Source organism: Mustela putorius, unplaced genomic scaffold, assembly GCF_011764305.1.
Source record: "Mustela putorius furo isolate JIRA1106 unplaced genomic scaffold, ASM1176430v1.1 tig00003898_pilon_pilon_pilon, whole genome shotgun sequence".
NCBI lineage: Eukaryota > Metazoa > Chordata > Mammalia > Carnivora > Mustelidae > Mustela > Mustela putorius.
In genome coordinates, this window is record NW_025422047.1 from 33,044,672 (window position 1) to 33,056,718 (window position 12,047).

The 12,047-nt window shown below is 37.5% G+C and overlaps 1 protein-coding gene and 1 long non-coding RNA gene across 3 annotated transcripts in view; one reads left to right on the forward strand and one right to left on the reverse strand.

Annotated features, from left to right (window-relative positions):
* Positions 1-12,047, reverse strand: part of SLC25A21 (solute carrier family 25 member 21) — a 492,482-nt gene that overhangs the window by 102,251 nt on the left and 378,184 nt on the right. The gene's annotated exons all lie outside the window — the stretch shown is intronic.
* LOC123388284 lies at positions 1,701-6,053 on the forward strand. The gene is made up of 2 exons (XR_006602826.1): positions 1,701-2,714; positions 4,326-6,053. It is a non-coding gene; the product is annotated as an uncharacterized LOC123388284 (long non-coding RNA).

The window sequence follows — 12,047 nt, forward strand, 5'->3', positions numbered from 1 at the left end:
CTTAAAAAGAAAAGAAAATAAGGCTCTTGTTCAGGTAATAAAAACTAAAGGTCTGTTTATGTCAATGACTCAGTACATGAAATTGACTAAAAAAAATCAACAATATAAGAATCTCATAAATTTCAAATAATCTAAATTTTACTCACAGCAAGAATTTATGCATTCACTGCATTTGTCTTTAGCATACACCATGCTTGTATTATTGGAGGCCACTAGACCTTTCTGGTGAAAACTTTATTTACTATGACTTTGTGAATCAAGGGGAAATGAGTGAATTCCCAGGCCACTGTATATGACTATAGCTTATTATAATCACTTTAAAGATACAATAAAAATAATCTATTTAAATTGTTTTTTTTACAGGGGCTTTGAGGGAAACTGCCTTTTTATAAATAAAATTAGAACATGATTTTAAAATGCTGCTGAGTGGTATATAGCTTAGAAAATGATTTTAACTTTGTTCTTAAGTCCTAAGGATCGTAAATACGTGATCAGTTTGGTCAATTTAAGCTACAAGTAAACCAATTCCATTCTGAGCAAAATTTTGCTTGGGGCAGGGTTTTGTTGTGTTACATGATTCCGTAGGTCAAGTTCTGAGTTCAGCTCCTTGGGGTGAGAGTACAGCATACCTGTACCACATGCTGTTTACCTGGCAGAGCTTAACAAAGGTCCAGGCATCTTAAAGAAAGTGTAAAATAAAATGTGACTCACTTAGACTTAGCGTGTCATCAGAGGACTTCAGTTTTTGTTTCAAAAGAAGGATGGATTTATGAGAGGTTACTTGTTACCTCTAGATTTCTAATCAGAGAAGCCCAAGACTGAGGAAGATTTGATTTCTAAAACCAGGGCTGGTGTAGGTCTGAGGCAGACAGTGTGGATGCATGAAGCGTCTGTGCAGTGTGAGTCACATGCCCGAATGGAGCCCTTCTTGGGACAATGGTAGCCGCCATTTGCCACTCCAAGACTCCTGTCACCAACACAGAGGAGCAAGCAGAAGGCAAACTCACAGAGTAATTCAGACAGCCACGGCGGTACCATAAACTCTGCCTGAAAACTCAGTAGGCAGTTCATGCAGACTGGCCTGGAGGGTGTGGGGAAGAAGAGCAGATCTCCACAGACGTGGCACGGTGCGTACGTAATACCCTCAGAACAAGGGTAGCCTGAATGCCAAGGAGTCACGGGAAATAGAACAAAGGAGGACAGTGGCTACTGATCAAGGGAGGAGATGTTCTTCCTTCTTTAAGTAGGGTTAGCCCCATGTAAATCAAAGAAGGGCCTGCAAGTCTCTAGGTTAGCTCTCAGGAAGAGGTAGTAAGCTAATGCTCTAGGAACACAATGAAAATGCCACAGACACCGTAACTGCCAATTTACTAGCAATCTCTGCAGGATAACATATTGTAAGACTTTAAAACGGAACATAATAAAAAAATTAAGTCAGAGAATGACAAATACTGTGTAATCTCACTTATATGTGGAATCAAAGACAATAAACTCGGAGGAACCTAAATAAATAAATAAATAAATAAATAAATAAAATGTGGACAATCATCACCACCATGGACATGATGCAGAAAGGAATTAAGAATAAATTAAATCTGCTGAGGAATAAAATAGGAGTTCCTCTTAGTAAATAAATAAATAATGTTATTTTCTTTTTTAAAAAAAGGACCAAGTCCATTTTTGAACAGGTTAAAATTTTTAATCTAGTTTAGCTGACTTCAACAAACATTTATTGAATCTGATCTAAGACTCAAGTGCTATGTAGGGTCCCAGGGACATCAAGATAGCTGTGAAAGGATCCTGACCCTTGAATACCTCACTACTGCCTGGTGGCGACCTGCTAATTAGCTTTATATACATACTTGGTGTAAAAGCCACAGCTGCTGCAAGATTCTGATAGCCCTGGAATTTCTCTGGTCTATGCCCATGTATGATACACAGCACACTCTCACAAAAACCTTTGCATCTCCACAGGGACATTTAGTTCTGGTGGTGAAACTGAGAACTGAGTAATGTGAATGTTCACATATCAGCTTTGTCAGGAGATACACAATTTTTTTTTTTTTTTTTCAAAGGGAAAGAGCTAGTGCGCTTTAGATAACTGCCTTGGGGCGCTGGAGGCAGCCAGTAAACCTGGTTTGCATTTCTAGCTGTGCAGCCACTCCTTAGCAAGCAACCTTTAACAAGTTGCCTAATTTTTTCCTCCCATTTATTTTAATCAACCTAAAATAGGATCAGGACCCAGTGGGGGTGGGGAAGTGTGGTAAAGAGAGGAGAAGTGATAGCTAGGGTAAGTTAGAGGAGTACAGAATTCTTTTTTTTTTTTTTTTGGAGGAAAGATGTAGAAAAAGAGTTATGAGTGGGAATTATAGCTAATATCAAGTTTAAAAAAGTAAAGGGAAGTCCCACTATCCTCACGATAATTTGGTGAACTATTTTTAATCTAACAGACCACTTCCAAATGGGTACTATCTCTACTTACAGAAAGAATTGCCTGTTTTTCGAAACCTTTCAAACGTCTCATTTAAAATAAAGACAAAAATCTAATGCTGTTGATATTTAGCTATAGGAGAAACTGAAAAACGAAGAATGTAACGGCTTAAAACCAGTTCTAAAACAGTTTAGAGCAGTCTGTCTCTCCTCCCCACCAACAATGATGAGGAATAACAAAAACAAGAAACAAGACCGAAGAAATTTAAGAGCTCTTACTACAGGTAAGTTATAGGAAACGGCAGAAAAGACAGTTGATGTGGTAAGCAATGTGGTTTAGATTTTGCTTTACTGTTATCCAGAAAGTTTGCATGGCCTGTGTAAATTCTATAGCAACGAATCTGTGAACAGTAGCATCTTCCTCTTCAAGGATTTACTTCCTTCAAAACCCCTGTCGTTAAACATAATTTGGGGGAGCGAAGGAGAAGGGAGTGAGCAGGGGCACAAATTAAGGGAAGAGCGTTAAAGAAATCAACACAAAACGTTTTAATGTAGTTGATCCCAAACCTTATTTGAAAAGTCTGGATAGGATGAAAAGGTTTTCTCTATTCACTAGTTTCTCTTAATCCTCAGTCCAAACATTTGCCCCAATAAACATTAGATTATTTTTATGTTAGCTATAAAGCTGTCAGTCCTCAATAAACAGATACACTCCTGGTGGTTTTACCTTTGCTGTCAAAGAATTGTCAATAGGCATACTGGCTCTCAAATTAAAACAAACACACAGGAAAAGATGTGTAAAATAGAAGCAGCAGAGTAACCGGAGGCTGCTGAGATCCTAACTAAACGATAGTCCAAAGAGAGGATGGTGATTAAAAGAAGCCCAGGATTCTGTGATATGGTCAACGCGTTGTTAGCGCCTTGCTGTCTCCTTAATGGAATGCTGTAATCTCGCCTACTCAGGTAAGCCAGACCCCCTCTTCAGTGTGTCTCAATTAAATTTTATGTCCGATGTGTCCATTTGTTGTAGAAAAAGAAACAAGCTCAATGAAAGGGACACTTTGAAGATTTGTATTTCCTATGGGGACAGTTGACTTCTGTCTGGAAAGTCCCTTCAGAGTTTTTGTGGTTTGTTGTCCTGTGATTGAGAATGATTATACAAGAGAAGTGAGGAGATACGGAGGTATGGGGAAAATACAAATCTATTTTCTGGTCAAATCTCTACCATTTTCTCAGTTGCTTTTCAAAGGATTTTTTTCCACCAGGGCTAATAGGATCGTGTGACGGAGACAATAATTCTTTCTCATGCAGTTATTTCATTGCAGAATTAAGCTTTTAGAAGGCCAAAGCCGTGCCTTTTTAATGTATTCTCTGTGTTGCTTCCCAGAAGGCTGTGTGTATACAGGCAGTCACTACATACCATTTGCTTGGTGAGTTACAAGTCTTCTTTTAAGGCTAGTAACAAAACATAATATAGAAAGGATTCAGAAATCTGTTCTTAGCTGGGATGATGTTGTTTGCCCTCCATCTCTTATATCCAAAAGCTATGTAAACTTTTTAGGGACTTGGGTCTAAAACCAGAAAGAAATTAAGAAATAGTAAAGTGTCCACTATCACATTAATTCTGTGCATTTTAATTCTGTCTGGAACAAGTAGCTTTTCTTTCTAGAAAGAAAAGGAACAAACAAGTAAGCAAAGAAACAATGAAAGTGTCCTTTATATGGAAGGGTCCAAAACAAGAGACTAAAATAGGATGTGGGGCACTTAGAAACGTAACCTGGTTGAACAAAGAGTTTGAGGAAAAAAGAGCTGAAGGCAAATATATTGGGAATCTTAAGGCCCTGATGAATACACCCTTTGTTCTGTGTAATAAATGTATGATCTTCCCTGCCAAGGCTGAAAGAAATGGATTTCCCAAGGAATGTCCCATCACTGGAGAAGAGATCTGCCATCAAAAGCCATCATGCTCTGAGGAGGAGTAGCAAAAAAGATTAAACATTTAAAACAAATGATGGGGTAAAGGAAGAAATGAAGACAGGGATGTAGAAAAAGTAAAATGTCAGCACCCTGAGAATGAGATCCACAAACATGAGAAGAGGAAACGGAGAGTGTCAACTTTAAACCTACATTTTGTATCTTGTGGCCTTGGGCGATTTGGAGTTCAAGGAGAAAGATGGGACACTCTGTTTATCATGGTGTTGTTTCTTATATGTCAAACATACATAACAGAGCTCATGCCAAATCAAGTAATATCCCATTGTCCAGAAGGAACATCTGCAAAGATGGAAAGGTCACATTACAAGAGAAGTTTAGTGCCTGCGCATATGACACCAAACACTCTGGCTTCTCAACTTTTCATTTATTTTCTAAGATTTGCAACTAGCCAGTTGGCCAAAACAGAACAATTTATGTTTCTTAAAAAAGTGTTTCTTTTAAAGTAATGTAGGGGTAAAGATCTAGACACAGATCTCAAGGGTTCAAATTCCTACAACCTATGAAACATTAGACAAGTTACATAAATGTTTTGGCCTTGATTGATGCATCAATAAAATGGGAAGAATGATGGCTCCTCCCCCATAGGTTGTTGTGAGAATACATGGAGTTTGTATATGTAAAGCACTTAGCAAAGCATCTGGCCCCTGGCAAATTATGATTATTTTAATTGCTTAAAGTGAATTTAAAAAAAACTTTTATGATTTCTCTCAGCAAAAATTTTTTTTATTATTATTATGTTTTGTACTTATTCAGTCAGTGAATTACAATATGGAGTACCTACCACAACGTAGTTGGACAAAACATGTTCCATCATATTTAAATATTTATAAGACAAAAAACAAGTTACATGCTGACAAAAAAAATCCACTGACTGAATTCTTATTTTTAGTTATAGTATTTTTCAAGATTTCCATTTAAGTCTTTAAAAACTGAAAGATTCATACCTCTAGTGAAATTCCCCATCTTTTACTGTTTTGGGCATATTTATGTACTTTTTTAAAAAGTTCTTTTTAAAACATTTTTTAAAAGTTCTTATCCATCAAACAGAATTATATATGATCCAGAAATTTCATTTCTGCCTATATACTCAAAAAAGTTGAAAGCAGGGATTTGAAGAAATATTTGTATACCCAAGCTCATAGTAACACTGTTCACAAGAGCCAAAGTGTGAAAACAACCCAACTGTCGACCGACATATGATGGATAAACACAATATGGTATACACATATGACAGAATATTAGTCAGTCTTAACAAGGGAAGAAATTCGGACACACGCAACAGCACGGATGAAACCTGCAGACATTATACTAAGTGAAATAAGCCAACCACAAAAAGACAGGAGTGATTCCCCTGTACAAAGTACCTAGAGCAGTCAAATTCAGAGACACAGAAAAGTAGAATAATGGCTTTCAGGGGCTGGGGAGCACAGAAGAAATAATAGGGAGTTACTGTTTAGTGAGAACAGAGTTTAATTTGGGAAGCTGAAAACATTTTGGAGATGGATAGCGGTGATGATTTCACAACATGAAAGTACTTAATGTCACAGAATTGTATACTTAAACGTGGTTAAAATGGTAGATTTTATGTTATGTTACAAAAATAAAAATTAAGTAAATTTAAAAATCACCATCTGATAATCCCCAAATTTGAGTCACTTATTGTTTTTGTTTGCCTTAATATTTGGTTCTTTTGTCTTTTCTTTCCTAAGACCCTGTGATTTTTTTAACTGAATGTAGGGAACTGTGCATAAAACAATTCAAAGATCCTCTGGATGATAGTATTTTCCCCCCAAAGAGGAATAAATATTCTCCTAACAAAGAGATGGAATATGGAAGAAAACTTTTATCTTGCTGAAGGTTGGACTTAGGCTTTGTTAGAAACAATGTGTTTATATTTTGCCCTCATTCCTAGGGCAAATTATTCCTCTTGGATGTGGTCATTCCGGGTGTCAAATGAAAACCTGTTGTGTTAACCAGAACACCTCTACCTGGCTGGGTTTGAAGTCTAACCAGCTTGTCTCCCCAGCATCATGGGACTGCTGAACTTTCTGTTCCTCTCTATAGCCTCTCAGCTTCTGGGGTTTGGTTTTGTTTTGCTTTTTGCTGGGTTTGTGGGAGTTTTTTTCCTGTTCACATGTAGCTTAGGAGTTGGCAAATGCATCAAGGGGAAACTATATATGAACCCAAAGTTCACTTCTCTCTAGTTTCCCTCTTCTTTGGGAACTTTTGCTTCTCATGTCCCAGGCAGATGTTGGTCTGCAAGCCAATCTTCCACTCCTCTCCTCAACTAAGACTTGGTCTGAACTCCCTCTCCCAACCTATCCCAGAAGACTTAGCAAAGTATGGAAAAAGCCTAGATAAATATACAGCTCACTGAAGTAGGCTTCCTTCCCTCAGGTCTTGTAGCTCTTTGCAAGTTCTGCCTCCTTTGATGACTCTCTAATGCCTTCAAAAGTAGTTTTGTGTATTTTGTCCAATGTTTATAGCTGCTTTCAGCAGGACAGTTGTTCTGATACAAGCTACTCTGATTGCTAGAACCAAAGGTTTGTTAATAGAGTCTTTTAAGATTCTAACTCTTCATTTACGTCTGATTATGTTTTAAACATTTGCTTGCTTTTACTTTAATTCACCTTTTTACTGACCAGAATATTTAGTTTTTATTTATACTTTTCTGGGCCCCTGTGCTTATTAAACCCCAGGCAGGCAAGTGTCATAAGTACAGTAGTGAAGATAGAACATTTTCTAAGCAACGGGGGTAGATTGTCTTCCCTTGGGCCTTCATCAGTCCTTTCAGTTTCCCTGTCTAAACCTCTCAGTACCACCTGACAACACTTGTCAATGGTGAGTCCCCTGAATCTAAAAACTCAATGTCAAAAGCCAACTCACTGCCTTCAGACACCTTCGTGGCCCTTAAAAATATTCTACTATCTTGTGAGATTGTTATGAAGATGTTACTCTTCAGGGGATAGAGGCAAACTATCATCTTTAGAATTTTTGTCTTAATGATATCATCAAAATCATAAATTTGCCTTGGTATTTATTTAGATTTAGATTTGTTTAGATTTGACTATATTTTTTTTCTATACTAATGTGGCCAGAATAGCTTGAAATGTGAAACTAGTCATCATTCAATGAAATTCAAAAAACATAACTTGGATGATGATTATATACAAAGAACTGTGTGATACACTTTAGAAGCCCCAAAGAGATTTTATCAGAGCTCCACACATTTAAATAATGGTGAATAGTTACAAATAATGAGTTATAATATAAAGTAATAATAATCGAACCAGTATTATGTGCATACTTATACACCATCTATTATACTAAATGTTAGCAACACAGTACTGTATATACTACTAGCCCATGTAACAAATAAAGAAACTGAAGTATAATGACATTAAGTTATTTGCCCAAGGTCTCCAAATTTATATGTTGGATTCTAAGCCAGGTCTCTTTGAAGAGAAATGTTGTTATGGAGGAAGACGATTCCATAAGAGAACAGATAGAGAAAATTATTTCCATTTCGGGTAATGAGAGGAGGCCCTAAAGAGAAGGTAGCATGAAAATTGGTTATTTATGGATGATCAGAATTAACAGAGCTGGGCAAAAGGAAAAAAAAAATGCCATCCTGGGCTAATGAATATGCATGATAAAAAGCACAGAAAAATGGTTTCAGGAGTTAAAATTGGTCCAGAAGGGCTTCACCATAACATGTATGTGATGACTCTAGGTAAGACAAAGCTTGAAAGATTCAAAAAGCAGATAAGGAGCGCTCCAAATAAATACCATGTCAAGAGTCTCAGATGTGTTTTTGTGTATTTTTAATTACAATTTCCATGGGTCAAGCACCTGGGCATAGGTTAGTATGTGTTCCTGACTCAAGGTCTCATTGGATTGCAGTCAAACACTCAGCTGGGCCTGTGGTCTTATCTGGCACACTTAGGTGGTTGTTGGTAGGATTCAGTTCTGGGTTGTTAAACAGAGGCTCTCAATTTCTCATTGGAGATATATATATATCACCTATATATATATATATATATATATATAAAATTTAATATAATATAAAATATTATAAAATATTTATATTTAGGTATATAATATATATTTGTTTTTATACATATAATTTATATTTTAATATTATATATGCACATATATATGTGCATATATATATATATATATATATATATATATATATATAATCAGAGCTACCTTAACTTCCTTGCCACTTGGGCTCCTCTGTAGGGGAGCTTACTTAAAAGGAATAAAATTCCAAGAAACCAAAAGAGCAAGAAGAATAGGAAGGGTCTACCAAGATGGAAGTCAGTTTTTTTATATACAAATGTCAAAGGTTACACCTCATCACTTCTGCCATATTCTCTTCATTGGAAGAGAGTCAATAAGCCTAGCTTAGAACCATAAGAGACTATGGACTCTGGGAAACAATCTGAGGGTTTCAGGGGGTGGGGTGAGGGGGATGGGGTAACCCAGTAATAGTTATTAAGGAGGGCATATGTTGTAATGAGCACTGGGTGTTATACGCAAATGATGAATCATGGAACACTACTTCAAAAACTAATGATATACTTTATGGTGACTAACATAACATAATAAAAAAAAATAAGCTTAGTCTATGCTTAAAAGAAGGGGATTATACAAGGACATAAATCCAAGGGGGCAGGGATCATCAGGGCCATCTTAGCGGCACCCTACAACATGGGTCAATAGGAAATTATCAAAGATTTTTATGAATGTGTAGGTGACGTAATTTGGCTATCAGCAGTCATTCACACAGAAGACTAGAGAGTCATTCAAAATTTCTCCTCACTCAACACCAGTATCCATTATTGAATCACTCCAAGGAGTTCAGTTGTCAGCATTTCCTCTTTCTAATGGTACATAAAATAATAGCACATCTTATAATCCCCAGTATCTCAGATCCCATGGAAAAGGATAGGAGCCCTGTGGTGACTTCTGAGACAGCAATTTGTAAATACATGGTGTAGACAGAAGGCAGACCATGGGGATTAGGGAGTGAACAAGTGGTCAAGAAACATCTTTGTAATCTAACACAGATAAGTCTTTACACATGAAGCCAGATCTCTAGTAATTGCTATGTCCTTGATCCATTGCTTAATGGATTACATTGCAATATTCTTTTGATTTTAGTTCCTTAATAAATAGTGCCAATTTCTGGAAATTTTATTATTTGAATTTTGAAATGCATGTTGACCTGTTCACCGAAAACTGTTAGAATACAAAATGGTAATGACACCAGAGCATGTCCTTTGTCTCATTTTGGTTCTTGATTCTTCTGATTTAGTTAAAGCTTTCTGTAACAAAATCAAAGAACTCATTCATCTAACACAAACTTACAAATTCTCTTTGATAGTTTCCAAAACTCATCTCAAACTTAGTCTATTTTGTTACCACTAAGACTGGGTCTACATTCGAATTCCTGGTACCCAGGGCGTTGTTTTCCTGTAAATTCTCTGTGGCCAAAGACATTTACAAACAGTGTTTATCAGCAGGAGAACAAGGCCACTGAATATGGCTGCCATCTCATTTAGATTTTGATGACCACATAGTTTAACATTTATTACAGTCATATGATGATTTTCACCCCATCTGACAATTAATCCAATAAACTTTGGTTAAATGCCTTATCTCACGTTTCATGAGGTTTTCCTCATGAGTTAGGCAAGTTGAGTTAGGCAAAGGCACTGACAGGTCAAATAAATAAGTTCATTCAGCAAGTCTTAACCTAAAACTGCATCCTTAACTTCTTTTGAACAGGGCTATGCCCAAAGGATTATGGACCTCTATCTTGGTCTCATGGAAGGATGGTACCATACTTCGCCATACATTTTTAGCCCAACTTCATTTGTCCAAGATGTCATTTTAAGAAAAAGTGCACCTTTGTCTTCTTCGAGTGCTAATCTCAGGAACCCATCTATTATTCTGACTCTCACAAACCCCCCTGTCCCTGCTGAAGTTTGCTGGTTTGCAGAATGTAATCAACTATACCAGATGTTACCTCTCTCTGCCTCCCACCTCCTCCAGATGCTGTTCAGCCAAGTGAGAAGGCATATAGGATGTGCTTTAAACACTTACTGGGAACAGTGTAAATCTGAGGGTTGCTTCTATTATTACTAATGCCACTATGAAGTTATTGACAGAGCAGGGAGCATGATACAGGATGCAGAAGACCTCGGATAAACATTCACCCCAACAAACACCGGCTGTGGGATGCTGGGCAAGTGCCTTAACATTCTTATCAGTTTCCTGACCAGAAAACTGGAGATCATACTCCCCACACTGCCAACCTTACTGCCAGGGTCCCTGTGAGCAGCAAGTGAGGTAAGACATGTGGACACACTTTACCAACAGTAAAGGGTCAAAATGGTACCAATGGTTTTGAATACAATCACTGTTATAACAAGTGTGTCCGAACCTTTTCCTTTCCTCCACTTTCAAACCACCTGAAATACCTGGAGGAAAGGTGAAGCTAAAGTCATGAGACTATAGACAAAAATTCATGAACTAGTGACAAGAGCATTGTAATTGGATGATGAAACAGATTTCCAAGTGGGAACTGAGTAGAAACTTAATCATAATTAACGGTCAGATTCTCTGGTAGTATCTGACTCATGGGACTTAGAAAATGTAGCAATTTAAACTATAAGCAATTCAATTTAGTTTAAATACATGTATATGTGCATGTATGGACGGATGGGTTTTGTCAATGCTTTTATCTTCATAACAGTTTTCTAGAATATTAACAATCCATATGACCTTTTCTTTCCAAGGAAAATAAAATGAGATCAAATCTGTATATGGCCAGGAATAGAAGATGTTCCGACAGAAGACAGAAAGATGGAATTCCATGAAATCAGAGACGCTGGCTGAAATCAATGACGATGATGAAATATTATCTCCTGGGGCACCTGGATGGCACAGTTGGTTAGGTGCCTGACTCTTGGTTTCAGTTCAGTTCATGATCTCAGGGTTGCAAGATCAAGCCCTGGGTCTGACTCTGTGCTCAGCATGGTCTACTTGGGACTCTCTCACTCTGCAAAACACCCCTCCCAATAAAAATTTAGTTCTTTAACTTATGTTAAATCATACCTAATTTATTTTTTCTTTCTTTTCTTTTTCTTTTTCTTTCTTTCTTTCTTTCTTTTTTTAAAAAGACAGACACAGAGAAAGTGGGTGCATAAACCATGGTGGGGGGGAAGGGCAGAGACAGAATTATTTATTTATTTATTTATTTATTTATTTTTCAGAGGGAGAGCGAGAGCGAGCACAGGCAGACAGAGTGGAAGGCAGAGTCAGAGGGAGAAGCAGACTCCCCGCGGAGCAAGGAGCCCGATGTGGGACTCGATCCCAGGAAGCTGGGATCGTGACCTGAGCCGAAGGCAGCTGCTTAACCAACTGAGCCACCCAGGTGTCCCCAGAGACAGAGTTTTAAGCAGGCTCCACACCCAGCGTGGAGCCCCACATGGGGCTTGATGACACAACCTGAGATCATGACCTGAGCTGAAATTGAATGGGATGCTTAACCCACTGAGCCACCCAGGCGCCCTTAACTTATTTTCTACAATAAGAGAATCAGACAAAAG